This window comes from Podarcis bocagei, assembly GCF_964188305.1.
Source record: "Podarcis bocagei genome assembly, chromosome: Z".
NCBI classification, from domain to species: domain Eukaryota; kingdom Metazoa; phylum Chordata; class Lepidosauria; order Squamata; family Lacertidae; genus Podarcis; species Podarcis bocagei.
This window is the reverse complement of record NC_138140.1, coordinates 29,211,641-29,226,817: the sequence shown is the minus strand read 5'-3', so window position 1 is coordinate 29,226,817 and position 15,177 is coordinate 29,211,641. Positions and strand designations below refer to the sequence as shown.

At 40.8% G+C, this 15,177-nt stretch overlaps 1 long non-coding RNA gene across 1 annotated transcript in view; it reads right to left on the bottom strand.

Annotated features, from left to right (window-relative positions):
* The window catches only part of LOC308579312, a 205,456-nt gene extending 190,636 nt beyond the window's left edge, over positions 1-14,820 (bottom strand). The window contains exon 1 of the long non-coding RNA XR_014004405.1: positions 14,719-14,820. This is a non-coding gene — a long non-coding RNA (uncharacterized lncRNA). The remainder of the gene's footprint in view (positions 1-14,718) is intronic.
* Positions 14,821-15,177: the final 357 nt, after the last annotated feature.

Here is a 15,177-nt window from a genome sequence, read left to right as displayed (position 1 = left end):
CGTCTAGGAGAGCCGGAGCCCACACAAGGGTTTTGTGCCTAGTGCCCTCACCCCCTTCTTTCGAATCCGGGGGTGATTTATGGGCACGGCAGGTAAGGCAGTGTTCCCCATTCCCTTGGGGCAACAAGGGAGGCTGCATACTCCCATAACAGCCTCTTAATTACCTCGTGTGAGCCGGAGAGATGGTATTGTTGGCCATCTTCCAATGCGCCCCTAGCAGCCCCCCATGACTAGCCCAATGTCACCCAGTAAGATTAATGGCTGAGTGGGAATTTGAACCCTGGTCTCTCAGGTCCTAGTCAAGCACTGCAACCACTACACCACACCTGCTCTCAAGCATAAGCCTCAAAAATGCTGAGGGTGGGATGGGGCAAGGAGAGACACTTATTCCAAACCTGTTTCAGCTCAACAAAGCCCAGCAAGAACAACACCAACGAAAAGGATGGTGTAAGTGAAATGCTATTTTAAAGGTTTGTTTCCACTCTGCCAGCTCAGCCAGCGATACCCACACTTCTGAACACAGCTTGGAACTTACGCTGACTTTCTGTACATATGATTGCTCTGTTAATATCAGAGAGTAAATCTGCAGTCAACCTGAGCTTCTTCCCTGGGCATAATGTGGCCTGTTTATTTATCCCATCCTATCTCCCTGCTGGGCTAAACCAAGAGCTCTCAGGACTGCCTTATAAAAATATAGGTTATCACCCCCACCACCCCTCCCTTCCCCTGACCCAAGGAAGAATTTAATCAGTCTCCTGAGGGGGAGATTTCATTGTCTGAGTCATTGCTGTTCTTGCTGTCAGCATGCTTAATTGAGTTCTTTCATAGCTGCTGCACGTGTCCACTGGCACTAATTATACAGTGATCAATTCCTCTCACTAACAGTATTTGATCCATAGCCACTCCTTGACAAACTGAAAGTGAGTATTGGACTACACTGTTGTGTCACTCACCTTGATTGAAATGTAAAGATTGTTTTGAAAGGAATAACAAGAACAATTGCATCACCTGTTGCACATTGATTGGAATGGGGGAAATGTTAAATGACCATTTTTCTGGGTGTTTCGGAGAATGCATTTACCACTCTCCATGGCACTGGACAACAATGAAGTAGGCTTGTAATGTGACTGTTGAAGGGAGGACAAACTAACCCTTTCAAGAAAAATCTACAGGTGACTACCCCCCCCCCCAAAAAAAAAAAAGAAGGAAGGAAGGGAAAGGAAAGAGCTTCTGGTGATATATGGACTGTTACAGTGGAATCTACAGCTGTTAAACTGCATGTAAGGACTTTTCTTGATTGATTGATTGATTGATTGATTGATTGATCAAGAGGCGTTGGTCACCTCCCTGACCCAGCCAGCTGTTGCCTCCCTGCTGCAAGTGGTCGCTCTGGGCAATCCAAGCACCTTGTCTACATCCTCAAGCCTTACCAACTGAAACTCATCCAACACAACAGGACTATACTGTGCTCTGGACACCCCATGAGATCCATCTGCTATAATAGCAGAGTAAAGGTCTTGGTGGATGCAAGCGATTTTAGTTTTGAGAAAAGGCAAGTAAGGGGTGACATGATAGAACTTCATAAAATCATTCATGGCATGGAGAAAGTGACGAGAAAAAAGTTTTCCTTCCTCTCACCTAAGACTAGAATTTGTGGACATCTCAATGAAGCTGAATATTCGAAGATTCAGGACAGACAATAGAAAGTACTTCGTGCAGCACATAACTAAACTATGGAATTCACTCCCACAGGAGGCCACCAACTTGGAGGGCGTTAAAAAAAGGTTTAGACAAATTCATGGAGGATAAGTCCATCAATGGCGACTAGCCACGATGTAGGCTACATTCCATAGACCTTGGAGGCAATGATCTGCCTCCATGGTTGAAGGCAATATGCTTTTAGCTATTAGTTGCTGGAAACTACAAGAGTGGGGAGTGTTCTTCAGCTCACATCCTGATTACAGATTTACTGCAGGCATCTGGCTGGCCACGGTGGAATCAGGATGTCGGACTTCATGGGCCATTGGCCTGATCCAGTAGGGCTCTTCTTATATTCTTATTTAAGATTCTTTTGAGCTGCCAGGAGCTAAAAATGGACATGCAACACATAATGTGAACCACTAAGCTATGGCCTACTTCAGGCGAGATCTACCCACTCATGCAGCATCTTGGGTCCTGCGGCTTACTGCAAGAAGAATCAGCTAGAATAAGTGGCGTCTCAACAGACAACTACAGCTCTGTTGCTTTTGCCAGTGGCTGAAGATTGGCACTATACTGACCATCTAGGTCATCCACTTTTCACAGCAAGTATAAGTAATGCACCTGTTGGGCAACACTACACACAATCAGAAAGTGAGAAAGTGTTCCAGGACCAGCTCAGGTCTGAAAGATCTAGAGATAACAAATTCAACAATGGAAGGTCTTGAACAATCCTAACTTACAAAATTGATGCCTCTTTTTCAACCTACTTCCCCACTCTATTTTGATGCAGATCAGGAGAAACTTTTTTCAGCCTGAGGACCACATTCCCTTCTGCGCAGCCTTCCAAAGGCCACATGGTGAGCAGGGCCAGAGGAAAATGCAGTAGGGGGGAAACCAAATTTCCTCTTTGTGCAGTATACTAGTGTCTCTCACACTCCTCTTTATCTTCAATCCACCCAAACAAGAGGCATGATCAGAGTTCAAATACAAAAAGCCTCTCTGAAGGGTCAAGAGTAGGGATGTCAGAGAATTGTACCAGAAACAGAAATGGGGAGTGGAAATTTCTGCCATTTGCATTTTCATCCAAGGTGAGGAATGGAAATCACACACATCATTTTTTTTTATTTTTTTGCCCACATATGCTATGTGAATAATTATATTACTTTCTGTAAAGTTTTTGACATTTCCCTTCCATTGAAATGCAATTACATTAATTACATACATTTTGGCTATTGCAGATAGTGAGATGAATGATATAGGTTTTTGTCAGATGACCAACTGTATAGCTGAACAGAAACAGTATAGCTATTGATTGTGATCAACAGTGGATGGAACTGAAAATGCTGCCTCCTTACGTCCCTAGTCAAAGGGCACTACTAAACAATGCTTGATGGGGGTTGCTGGGGGAGGATGCATTTACCCAAAATCAGCATTGAACCATTGCACCCTAACAGAAGGATTGTTTCCTAGCCCATCCTTCACCTGAAGACCACTGCTCCATGACAGAGTTTTCATTGCTCACAGCAGGCTATGGTAGGAAGGAGGAGACAGGAAACATTCCTTCTGTTAAACTTTCATAGGCTATCTTAGGATCAAGCCCTGGTGAATAAAATACATTTTTTAAACTAAATAAGCCACCTACTTTGTAAAAACAAGCACCATGCATTTAAATAATCTGCTTCACTTCTTCTTGTGGTGGTGGTGGGGTATGCACAACTAAGACATCTGTCCCTTCATTGTTAATTAGCTGAAGATGCCTGAATCTTATAATAAATCAACATATAGACATTCCATCTGTCCTAGATACAATTTTGTTCAAAAATCTGTGTGAGAGAGACATCTACTACTTAAAAATGGTGTGCATCTCACAGTTTCTCCTTGCAGCACATGAACAGTCCTTCTCAGCTTGAAGCGAGACCATCACACTCATCAATATTATGATCCATATATTTTAGTGTATTTGCAATACAAACTCCTTTCATTAAAAAAAACAAATCCTGGCTGTGCTCACATTTGTTCTACCGCAGACTTTGACTTATAAGCTTTTAGTTTAATTCTAGAAAGCCAAATATTGGAATAATAAACTCCTTTTGATGATCATGAATAAATATAATCTACAGAAATAGAATTAATGTGCATCTATCAAGGAGAGAATATTACCTTCTTCAGGCATTATAATTCCTTGTACTAGTGTCATCATGTGGGGGAGAATGGGGATGATTCCAAAAGTTCCACCCTACTCCATTGCTGCCTACAAGTTGGGGGGTGACTGCCTTGAGAAGGGGCTGTTGTGGAGGTTTAAAGCCCAGGAAGATCAGAACTCATGGACTGTAAAACCTTGTAGGGAGCCTCCATCTTGCTCCCACAAAATGTTGTGATAGCCCCCAGATCAGACAGCATCTAGATAAGAAGTGAGGAGTGAATGGTCAGTGGTGAGATTACTAAGAAATATTTGATGGATTGATGCAGTTGTCATGCTCTTGAGGACAGGGGGCATATACCATTCTGTACAAGTGTAATGGACAACATGTGAACCTCCAGATGAGGAGCCTGTGAGTCCTTAGCTCCAGATGGGGTCAAAAAATTGTCCAATAATTGTAAACTAACTGCATTGACTAGTTTAAGAATGCGGAACAGTCCTCCAAATGTCTCTGGGCTGCAGTTCCCACCACTCCTGACCATTGGCCATCCTGGCTGAGGCTGGTTGGAGTCAGAGTTTGGGAACATCTGCGGGGAGGGCAGAGGTTTGCTGTCACTGTATTTATTATTTACGATATCAGCACAACTATATTATCTACGCTATAGTGTGATATCATTCTGATAATTTACTGAGAAGCAAATTCCAATGAATTCAATTTGACTTTCATCTAAGCAAGTGTATTAAAAACTGCAGCCTGTGGTTTGTCATACATTTTAAGTGTTAGATAGAGTTGGCAACTGTACCTAAGGCATTGGGCAAATGCTTTAGGTTGCTAACTCTAAATGGGGCTCAATGATTTCCAGTTGGAAGCTGAGATCAAACTTCTTTTGCAAACTAACCAATTTACCTAGATCAGGAATGGATAACCTGTGACCCTGAAGATGTTGTTGAATTACAATTGCCATTAGCCACAACTAGCATAGCCAATTGTTATGCAGGCAGTGGAGCCTGTGGGGAGATCGGGGAGGGAGGTTCAGGCACCAGAAGGAAAGGCTAGATAAAAGAAGGGTAAAAGAAGTGAGTAAATAAGGCAAAGAAATTGTAAGCTTAATCATCTACGGCCTCGAACGATGCAGATGAGGAAGATCCCCAGCTCTGTTCAGCAGCGTGAAGCAGGTGCTTGGTACACGTTGCGATGTCGCTTTTATACACCCCCCCCCACAATCACCCCACTCAAAATGAATGGCCAATAGGTCTGGGGTGATTGTGGTGCCACCCAGGCGTGACGGTATTACTCCGCCCACGCCAGGGTGGGGGGAACTGGGTTGAGAGCCTGCCCGCAACCCGGACCATCTTTTAAGATGATCCCACTTGTTGAATTACAATTCCCATTAGCCACAACTAGCATATCCAATTGTCAGGAATGATGAGTGTTATGGTCCAACAACAGCTTGAAGGGCCACAGGTCCCCCATTCCTGGTCTACAACTCCCATAATCTCTGAGTGTTGACCTTGCTTTCTGGAGATGACAGCAGTTTTAGTACAACAACACGTGGAGGGCCACATATTCCCCATCCCTCACTTTAGTGATAAGGAAAGACAATATAACCTGTTAGGTAAGACTTGTGACATTGGTGGAGGGGATCGCCTTCCATTAATGCCCAGAGCTCCATAGATTCTGGGTATAGTGCTCCAAATAAGGAATGTTTCAGATTAAATGGGTCCAGGAGACAGAGACTTTAGAAAACTGTAAAAAGAAATTGTCAGAAGTCTTAAAACCCATTAATAAATAAATGCAGAAGAAAGAACATTTAAATAGATCTTGTTAATTGTGTTTATCTCAGTGTGATGCCATGTCAAAGAGCCTGCAGCTAATGTAGTTTGTTAAAATCCCGATTTGCACAGCAGGAAGTGAACATTAGAAAGGAAACTCTTGTCATTACTGGCAGAAGCTGAAGAGGCTACTAACACTTGATTAAATCATTAATATATCTTTTAAAATTTGAAACACTGAATTAGAGATCTATTTGCATAGAACATCATTTTATAAAACTGCTTTCATCTTGCATTTGCTCCTCTGGTATAGCTCCATAAGCCACCATCTACGCAGAAGGAGCTCAATATGGCCCTTTTGAGGTTTATGACTTGTATTGTTGATTACTTCTTATTTAGTTGGGGAAACTCATGACTGCAGCTTAGAGCTCCAATATTTTTTTAAAAGCAAAAAAGCTCCCCCCCCCCGAAGCAGAGGTTTCTATTTTGCCTGTCAATTTTTAGTATTATTAGGCTGCAATCCTACCCACCCACCATGTTGATAGCTGAGTGGTAGTGGTGGTAGGGTACAGTACAGCCACCTCTCCACCGGACTGGTAAAGAGGAGTGGCACTGGTGGAGATGGCTCCCCTCTAGGCATGCTAACAGTGGTGGTCCTCCCACTAATGGTAGCCTGCAGAAAGTCCTAAAATAGGGAATTTGGGGTGCGTGCAAGTCACCATACTTGTGTCTCTCAGGGGTAACAGCCAGGAGCTGACAGAGCACCTTGCACCTGCAACAGTCCATAGACGGCCCCATGCCTCTTAGGACCCTTCTTAGGAATGCTCTGTTACTAAATCACGTGGCAGAAAATAAAGACATCTGTTTAAAAGGTTTTTCTCAGTTGCTTGCAGCTATTTCAAGAAAGAGGAGGAGAATGGGAATTAAGAAATTATGCAGAAACATTCAATGCATAGGAGGTGTGTTAGAAGGAAGCTGCCAGTTTAGCTGCTCACATATATAGGAACAACCAAGTTGTCACAGAGAACCTGGTTGTTGGTTGTTCCAGAGTTTAGAACATCAGCACTGGACATACATTTCTCAACATGCCAGAGTTTCTTTCTTTCTCTTTTCAAAATTAGCAATCCTGCTTGTAATTTCTGCAAAGCAGACTGGGTTGTACCCAGTTCTGAATCATCCACCATGGGTTTTATTTTATTTTTTAATAAATTTTTTATTGGTTTTTCACAGTTTTTATAAACACAAACAATACACACTACAAACAAACAAGTACACAAACAAACATGTATAATTTCATATCCCTTTTTCTTAAACCTTACTCCGCCGACTTCCTCATACCTCCCCTTTCTGCATCCCAATTCCCAAACTTATTTCAGCAAATCCTAGCTTTTAGTTTTGTCAAATTTTTCCCTTATTCTTTTCTTTTACTTAATCTTTTGCAGCTGCAATCCCCTTTTTTTCTACATCCACCATGGGTTTTAGTCCTGTCCAGTCATTCAGCCCCACTGAATCCACAGGACTCAATTTTGAGTAGACATGGTTAAGATCACACCAGCAAGTAGCACAGCTCTTTGGATTACAGGGATGGCATTACTGTTTGTATGCAAAACTATGCATCTAATATAATTTTATCTTTTTAGCTGGCAGTACAAAATGCTTGACATTGATCTAAGATTTTCTAGGCCTGAAATAATTCAGCAAAATTGTCTGCTTACTGGAAAAGCAGCTCAAAGCTGTTTCCAGGAAGCAATCTCTTTAGCCTCCTTAGCAATAACAAAGCTCAAGGCTCATCACTGAAAATGTATTAGTTTGTACATTAGCCCTCTTCACAAGAATATGCCACTCTTGGGGGCACGGAGAGCTGGTCCTCATGTATGTTTGCACATTACATCAGAAGACTTCCTTCCCTCAGGTTTATCTTTCTGTTTTCAGGAATTTTGGGATACAGTATGCCATCAGTCTGAGTATTTTTCCAGCATTCAAATCCCAGCAGTTAAGGGTGTAACAACACAGCCCCTTCTAACCTGAACTTGTCACAATCAGTGATGTAAGTTACATAACTTGCATTTGTTTCATTGTAAAGGAAACATCAAAACAAATGTTTAAAAAGTATTTAATTTCATTGCAGACTTCAGAATATTAGTGATGTGAATGAATACCAGTTATATTCACTTGACTGATTTTCGTTCCTGACCACAGACAAACATGCAAACAACAGCAATTTTCACTTCCCTTTCCATTTTTGGCAGAATCATCTGATATCCCTAACAGCATCATCTTCAATCTTGCAGGAATGCTCTCTAGTTCTCTTCATTTATTCAACTTCCCCACTAATTGTATTAGGGGAATTATTAGCTCATTTGCCCTGTCTAGTCCTATAGACCTCCACAGCTGGATTTGCCACCTTCCATGTGTTTGGAAGGGAACTCCTGCTGTAGTTGTATAGACTCCCTATGCAACTCAGAACCATGATCTTCCAGAACACTGCCTTCAGAATTTCCATTTATAATGTAAGGAAGGCAATGCAGCTGGTGACAGGAATGTGGCAGAAGAGGTAGGAGCCATTTGGCTCATCCCTGCTCTCCTTCTCATTGCATGGAGCTTGAAAGAGGGCTAATTTCTAGAGCAGGTTTAGCCAACACAATGTCCACTGGATGTTGCTGGGCTAAAGCCACCATGCTTGACATTTCAATATGCTGGTTGAGGCTGATAAGAGTTGTATTCCAACTATATATGGAAGAGATCACATTAGGTACCCTTCTCTAGAGGTTTGGAATGGAGACAGCAGATGTGATCCCACTCTCAGCCCATGTGTTCATGACATACATATTTCTAAGTTCTTATAAATGGTTCTTGGACCTTCGGGGGGGGAGGTGTTTCTTCAAGGCAAGGACTTGGCCTTTTGAGCTGCAGTGCCCAAGATCTGGAAAAGTATCCCCTCCACTGCTTGAGTTAAGACAGGAAGCAAGAGACAATCTTATCTCAATGGACTTTGATTGTTTACCATTCTTAAGTTGTTCAATGCCCCTGCTGCTTTTTTCAAATTTTAAAGGTTGTCATTGGTTTTATTGATATTTTTTATATATATTGTATATGCTTTTTACTAAATAACAGGTTACTGTTATTATTAAAACTACTCTGGCAGACAAGAAAAAACCACTCACAATTACAATATTAATTAGTCCAAAAACTAATATTTGGTGTTTTTACAGCCCTCTTTCCCCGCAGTTGCATTACAACATGCCTTCCATTGCCTCAGAAAGTTTCCCAAATGGAAGATGTATATACTTCTCTATTTGTTGCTTGCTTAGGCATCATTAGGGGAAAATGCAAGTTTGTGTGTGTGTGTGTGTATATGTGTGTGTCCTGAGCATACCCAGCCCAAGGAGGACACAAGGCTGGTAGTTTAATTCTTTGTTGCCAAAACACACACACTAGCTCTTAAGGCACACAGTACACACATACACACTTCTGTCAACTAAATAGCTTGCCTCCACTCCACAGGCTTGTGCTTGGAGCTGGACTGTTGGAGCAACAGCATCACCTGCCTCCACCCAAACTTAAGTACCCCCATCTGACAGCATACATGCAAGCAATCTACAACTTCTCCTACATGGAAGTTGCTCTGTGTCTGTTGCTACAAGCTTCTCCTGGTGCTAGGTGACAGCAGAGGAGAGGATTCTGCTGGCTTCCATCCCAGACACAATCTCTTCCTCTGCTCCTGATGTGTTCTTTCCTTCTTCCATCCCTGGCTCCTGCCCCATGTCCTGCACCCCCTTCCCCATCTCCTTCTGTTCAGACTCTTCCCCTCCCTCCAGATCTGGCTCCTGCCTCGTGGGAGGCACAAAACTCCATAAATTGCTGCCCCATTCCCTCAGGTCCCGTGGCTTCTGCCACCCACTCTTCCGCACCCTGCCAGTCCTTCGGATTATAACCTAGAACCAAGTATTCCAAAATTTCTTAAATATATTTTAGTAAGGAAAGCAAGCTTGGATAAGTAAGAAGAAGAAAAAGGGAGAGATTTCTACGCATATTAAACATGCCAGTCAAGAAAGAAAGTGCTAAAAGTAGAATTTAGATATTTTAACAAATGGCCTAATAAGGCTCTGCTTCAATAGTCTCTGAAATGCAATCTATCTCAGTTCAATAACTACAGATCATGACCAGTTAACAGTCTATATTACCAGACTTAGTTTTAAAAGGTCATGCATTAATTAGCAGGCGGCAGTTCAGTAGCTGCTCTTGATATATCCCACGAGCTTTAGATCGTTGCTTGCATTTGTGCCTGGATTAATTATGCACCTTTAAATACTGATTTTCAGTATCATCACCTGAATGACCAAGTGTCCCCAAGAGACACATTTCAACCGTTTCTTTTCTCCCCCCCTTTTTTTTTAAAAAGGTTGATGTTCTTGCAATGGTGCCTTCCTTTAACCTCCCCCCCCCCCCGCGGGAACACTGTAAGCCCTGAGCACGTTACTCACTTGCGAGGCCTATGAGAGAACAGAATCCCACATTTATGCCCACATCCAATGTTCCGTCTCCTTGTTTTGGAAAAAGAACAACAGCCTTATATTGTTTCTCCACATCTGTAGGGGACTATGCTATCAGAACACCTGCTTTTTGGTGGGGGGTGGGGGCCTGATCCTATGGAACCCCTACAAGTGAGGAGGAGCTCATATGTTGATTTTTGTCTATTCAGACAACCATGCACAATGGACAATCGTTAAAAAAGGAGACCCTGTGATAGGCATGGGGCTAAAAGCATGGTCCCATGGTCTGCTCTGTTCATGCCCTTGTGTGTTTTTCAAGAAAATGTTAAGTATGTGGAGGACTGTGGTGGGGGCAAAGGTTGAATCCCCTGCATTAATTCCCCGCCCCCTGCCCCCGCAACTCATATTTATCATAACAAGCATGTACTAATGACATAAACAGTGTCTGGCCCTCAGATTTGCTGGCCACACAGATGACTTTATTACCTCCAAAACTTGATTTTTTTGTCATGACTGCTCACAAAGCAAATTAACCTTATGTTGGTTAACTCTTTTCTCCTGACATATTGGTTTTACCTTTGCATCCTGCTGACAAACTCAATAAAGAATTATGAACGTAACAAAATAGGCTGAAATAGTTTGTCATATCTTGTCGCAGTGACCATATCTTGTAGCAGTGACCAGATGTTTGTGGTCCTTGCTCCAGATTATTTTCCTTGGCTTCTATCATTTAAATTTTATATCATAATGTGATGATGCATGAACTTAAACAGTAAGACCACCTAATTGCATCACACATAAAACATGAACCCCTTTCCAGTCTTCCAGACCATTAGCAAACTGAAAATAGATATACATTAGAATGTACTGTGACTTAGTCCAAGTTTTATATCTGAAGCTGTGCTAGCCCAGCCATATCCTACTGGCACATGTTGAATTTTAATAGACTTTATTATGGACCTTCAAATTAAAAGCTGTCAGTAGAGATAAAAGGGTGGGGATTTGGATATAAAAGTACTTTGATTAGACATAAAGGTCAGCCCGTGTGGCAAAAAGTCAATGCATCCAAATTAAGTGTAACCCTTTGTAAGGAAATATGCTAATCTCTCGTGTAAAGTACTTGCATGGTTAATAGTTAGACTATTTTCTGTGATGAAATTTTAACAAGAAGATAATCCACATGTAATTTGCCTGTCAAGAATGTCTCATTTCTTGGGCTTCAGTTTATCTAGCATGATCCAAAAGTTCTATCAAATCCATTCTCAAACAAATTTGCCTCCTGTCCTGAACACAAATCTACTTTTTTAAAACAACAACAACAATAACACTGGTTCCTAGGTATTTGTAAAGGTTAAGTATAAATTACCCTTTAATTAAATTGCTGATAAAATTGCTGAGAGTTACAATATCATTTAGTATTTCTGGGAGTGATATTAAGATTCTGCAGAACTGCTGAAGAAGAAGAAAACTTATTAAAGACTTAAAAGGGTGGCAGGATGAAAAGGGGTTTACATTTGTAGAATCTCCTGTAAAATTATGGAAAGTGACAGATTCTGTTTTTTGATCTCTGAGTCAGGGCTGCATGCTTAAACCATTGTGACACTTCAGCTGAATCTGGCATAGCCGAGAACTAATACGAAATTAATAGAGTATAATAAAGGTCTATTGGATTCCAGACTAACTTTGCAGCTTTGAAGTGAAAGAACAGAAGGCATAATTTCAATCTTTGTTTAGTGCCTTGGACAGCCAGCTCGCTGGCATTAAAGTATGGTCAGGATTAAAAATCTGATGGATAGTAGCACAGCCCCTTCTTGACAGCTTTTCTGTTCAAATACAAATTACTGTCAGAGCTCCAGAATGTTTGAAGGCACATTCAGAGATGAAATATCATGACTGAAACAAGCACCGTGTGAAGCTATTATGTTTTGAAAGGAGAAATAATTACATACTGTACATCTCCTAGGCACAGATCTGAATTAATAATGCATAATAATAAGTACAATGAAAAGTATACTAATGAAATGCTACTGAACGTAACAATTTTGAAAACCATGGGATTATCAGCCTGCCATGGAAAATGTCAGTGCATGTAATTTTTATTTTAAATTTTGTCATTTCCCCCACCTTCTAAATAGATATAAGCAAATAAATGCTGCATTGACCTTATGATATATTATGAGGTATTTAAGCTTCTGCAGCATTTCATCGGGTATTTGTGTGTGTGGTTGTTGTTGCTGTCTTTTTAATATGGGATATATTTCTGAAATTTCTATTCATATGTTTGTCCTGTAGACAGTGTACCCCCTCCTCCCATAAAAAGGTATGTGTCTGTTAATCTAAAAATTGCATTGCTTGCTACAAACACAGTGCATGGGTTGTAGAAATGACCTGAAGTTGGAATGTTTTGATTATTGGTACAAGGGGAAAAATATAGGCCACATTTTATAGATCTGGCTTCAAAATGCCTCTCACAAAAGGGGCTGAGAAGTGTAATGGAATTACAAAAATTGAAGAGCTAATATACAGAGCACTGTATTCCCCATTGTGGCTGGTCTTTAATGGAAGAGAGGGCCATTTCCTTTTTCCATTATATTATGTTTTCAATCTCCTTGTATAAAAATCCAGCTGGCAAGCTCACACATTGTTCCCTTCGACACTGCTTCAGTTTGATTAGGAAGAATTTTCCAACACTTCCCTCTTGTGCAAAAGCGTCTATATATAGAATGGTTTCAGCTGAACTTCAGAACACAGATGTCTCATCCTTTTGGGACTTACACACTTTTAACATAAATAAATACAATAAAATGCCAAAATAGTAATCTGAGAGGCACTCCCATCAAACTGCTTAATCTATTACTCTTAGTATTCAGATTAAAACTATTACAAAAATTTAAACTCAAAATCATGAGGCTGAATACTTTGCTACAGTGCAAAGATCTTTGGAGAAGCTGCATGGCAAAATTATATTTTCGTCACAGATTTCCATTTTTGCCACATGTATTCAGGATTAGTACCATAGAGAATTTGGTAAGATTCTCCTTAGTGGTACATGGGGTTGTATCCAGTGTGAGTCCTACTGAGAGTAGACCCATTGAAAATAATGGACATGACCTACTTGGATCCATTAATTTCAATTGATCTGTTCTGAGGAGGATTTTACTCATTTCAGTTAAGGCAACAATTCTAGGCTCACTTACTTGGGACTAAACTCAAATGAATTTATGGGTTTAAAGTTAATAACAATGTAACCTGAAACAAGTCTACTCAAAACTGATGGTTTGATAGTCAATGTAAAGCGGCCAAGAAAGTTATGGCTAAGACAATTAGGAATTCTCATAAGAATCCAGTTGAGGAATCTATGGAAAATCAAATGTAGGTTGGAATACAAGATTAGGTTCAAAAACAATAAACCTGAAAACCCAGTATCTGGAATTGGGGACTAGCAATAATGGAACAGAGGGAAGACAAGTTCTGGGAACTGGTGTCCTGGGATTTAAATGAAATGAGATCATCACAGGTAGCCTCAACTCCTGTCTCTGATAGGCTTAAATATTTATCCAGTATATTTGGTGGTCAATCAAGGCAAACACATGTACCAACAGTATGTAAGGATTTTTTGAACCTACCTGAAAGGAAATCAATCTCCCATAATGAGAGGCCCTTGTTGTTCAACTTTTAACTTTTAAAAAACAAGAAACCCTACTGGCCACTTGTTATGTTGTGCCTTATTTATATGCCACATATGGGTCAACCCCCCCCCCCCCAGCAGTGAACAGTTTCTTTTTTATAAAAGAAACTAAATAAAACTACAATACATATGCAATCACTCAAAACAGTATAAAAACAAAAATGAAATCACAAAGTACCCATTCATCACACTGGATATAGCCATTAGGAATTGTCATTAACCCTGTAATGTGGAAACTGAAAAACCATCAGTCAAGCCACCTTATATCTCAGCTAGGTAAACATACTCTCACCCAATATGTTCTCACCCTCTGGCACAAACTACTGCAGCCAGTCAGCAAGCCAGCAGACAACACTTAGTGTTGTGTTGTCTACAAAGGTTACATCACTCTCCATTGGGGTGGGGAGAAATTTGATCCAATTCACATTTGAAGGTGGACCTCAATTCAAACCAAAACACAGCAGTTCTTCAGCTAAGTAGTTTGTACAAAAATACATATACAAAGTTAAAATATGCCTATAAATGCATATATTGGTGAAAATCACATGCAGGAATGCATTATATGAGTGTTTCCCATACTTGCGTCTCCAGCTGTTTTGGGACTACACCTCCCATCATCCCTAGCTAGCAGGACCAGTGGTCAGGGATGATGGTCCAAAAACAGCTGCAGACACAAGTTTGGGAAACACTACATTATATTAAGAAAATAGCTTTCCAAAAATCAGTACGGCAAAATTGTATGCTGTACAATATTAGGTGAAATTTGCATGAAAATGCAAAATAATTTCCATTGTGACTTTTAAAGCAAACAAACAAATAAAAAGGGGGATATGAGAATCCAAGACAAATTGACATATCAATCTGTCCCTACCTTCAATGGGTATGCACACTGGTTTGGACCAGAAGTGAGAGACTGTACCTACCTTCAAAGCAGCCCAGTGAAAGAGTCACATGCTGCATCATAAAGAGAGCATCTGAGCTGTGTAGAACTAGATGGATAAGCCTGGCACATGGCTAGTGCAGACATACCCCTCCCTCCCACTTTAGAAAGCTGCAGCTGCAGACCCCAATGAGCAACAGCAGCAAGCATTTGTCTTTCTTTTATATACTCCTGTTGTTCATCTCTCTCACACTTCCCTTCCCATATTTGTTATACTTGGAGGCTGATTTGCTAAATAAGCATAATTTCTTCCAGTGCTTCAGCTGTTTGCAAATTGCATCAGAAGCTTCCAGAAAACTGTTCCTCCTAGGCAGATGTTCATAATGTTTCGGTGTCATTTTCTGGCACTGCAATATAATGTGTGCTGGGGAGAGGTGCTCCATGTCAGAGTCAATAAAACCTGATTTCTTAATAAAATATAAATATTAAAAAAGACAAAACC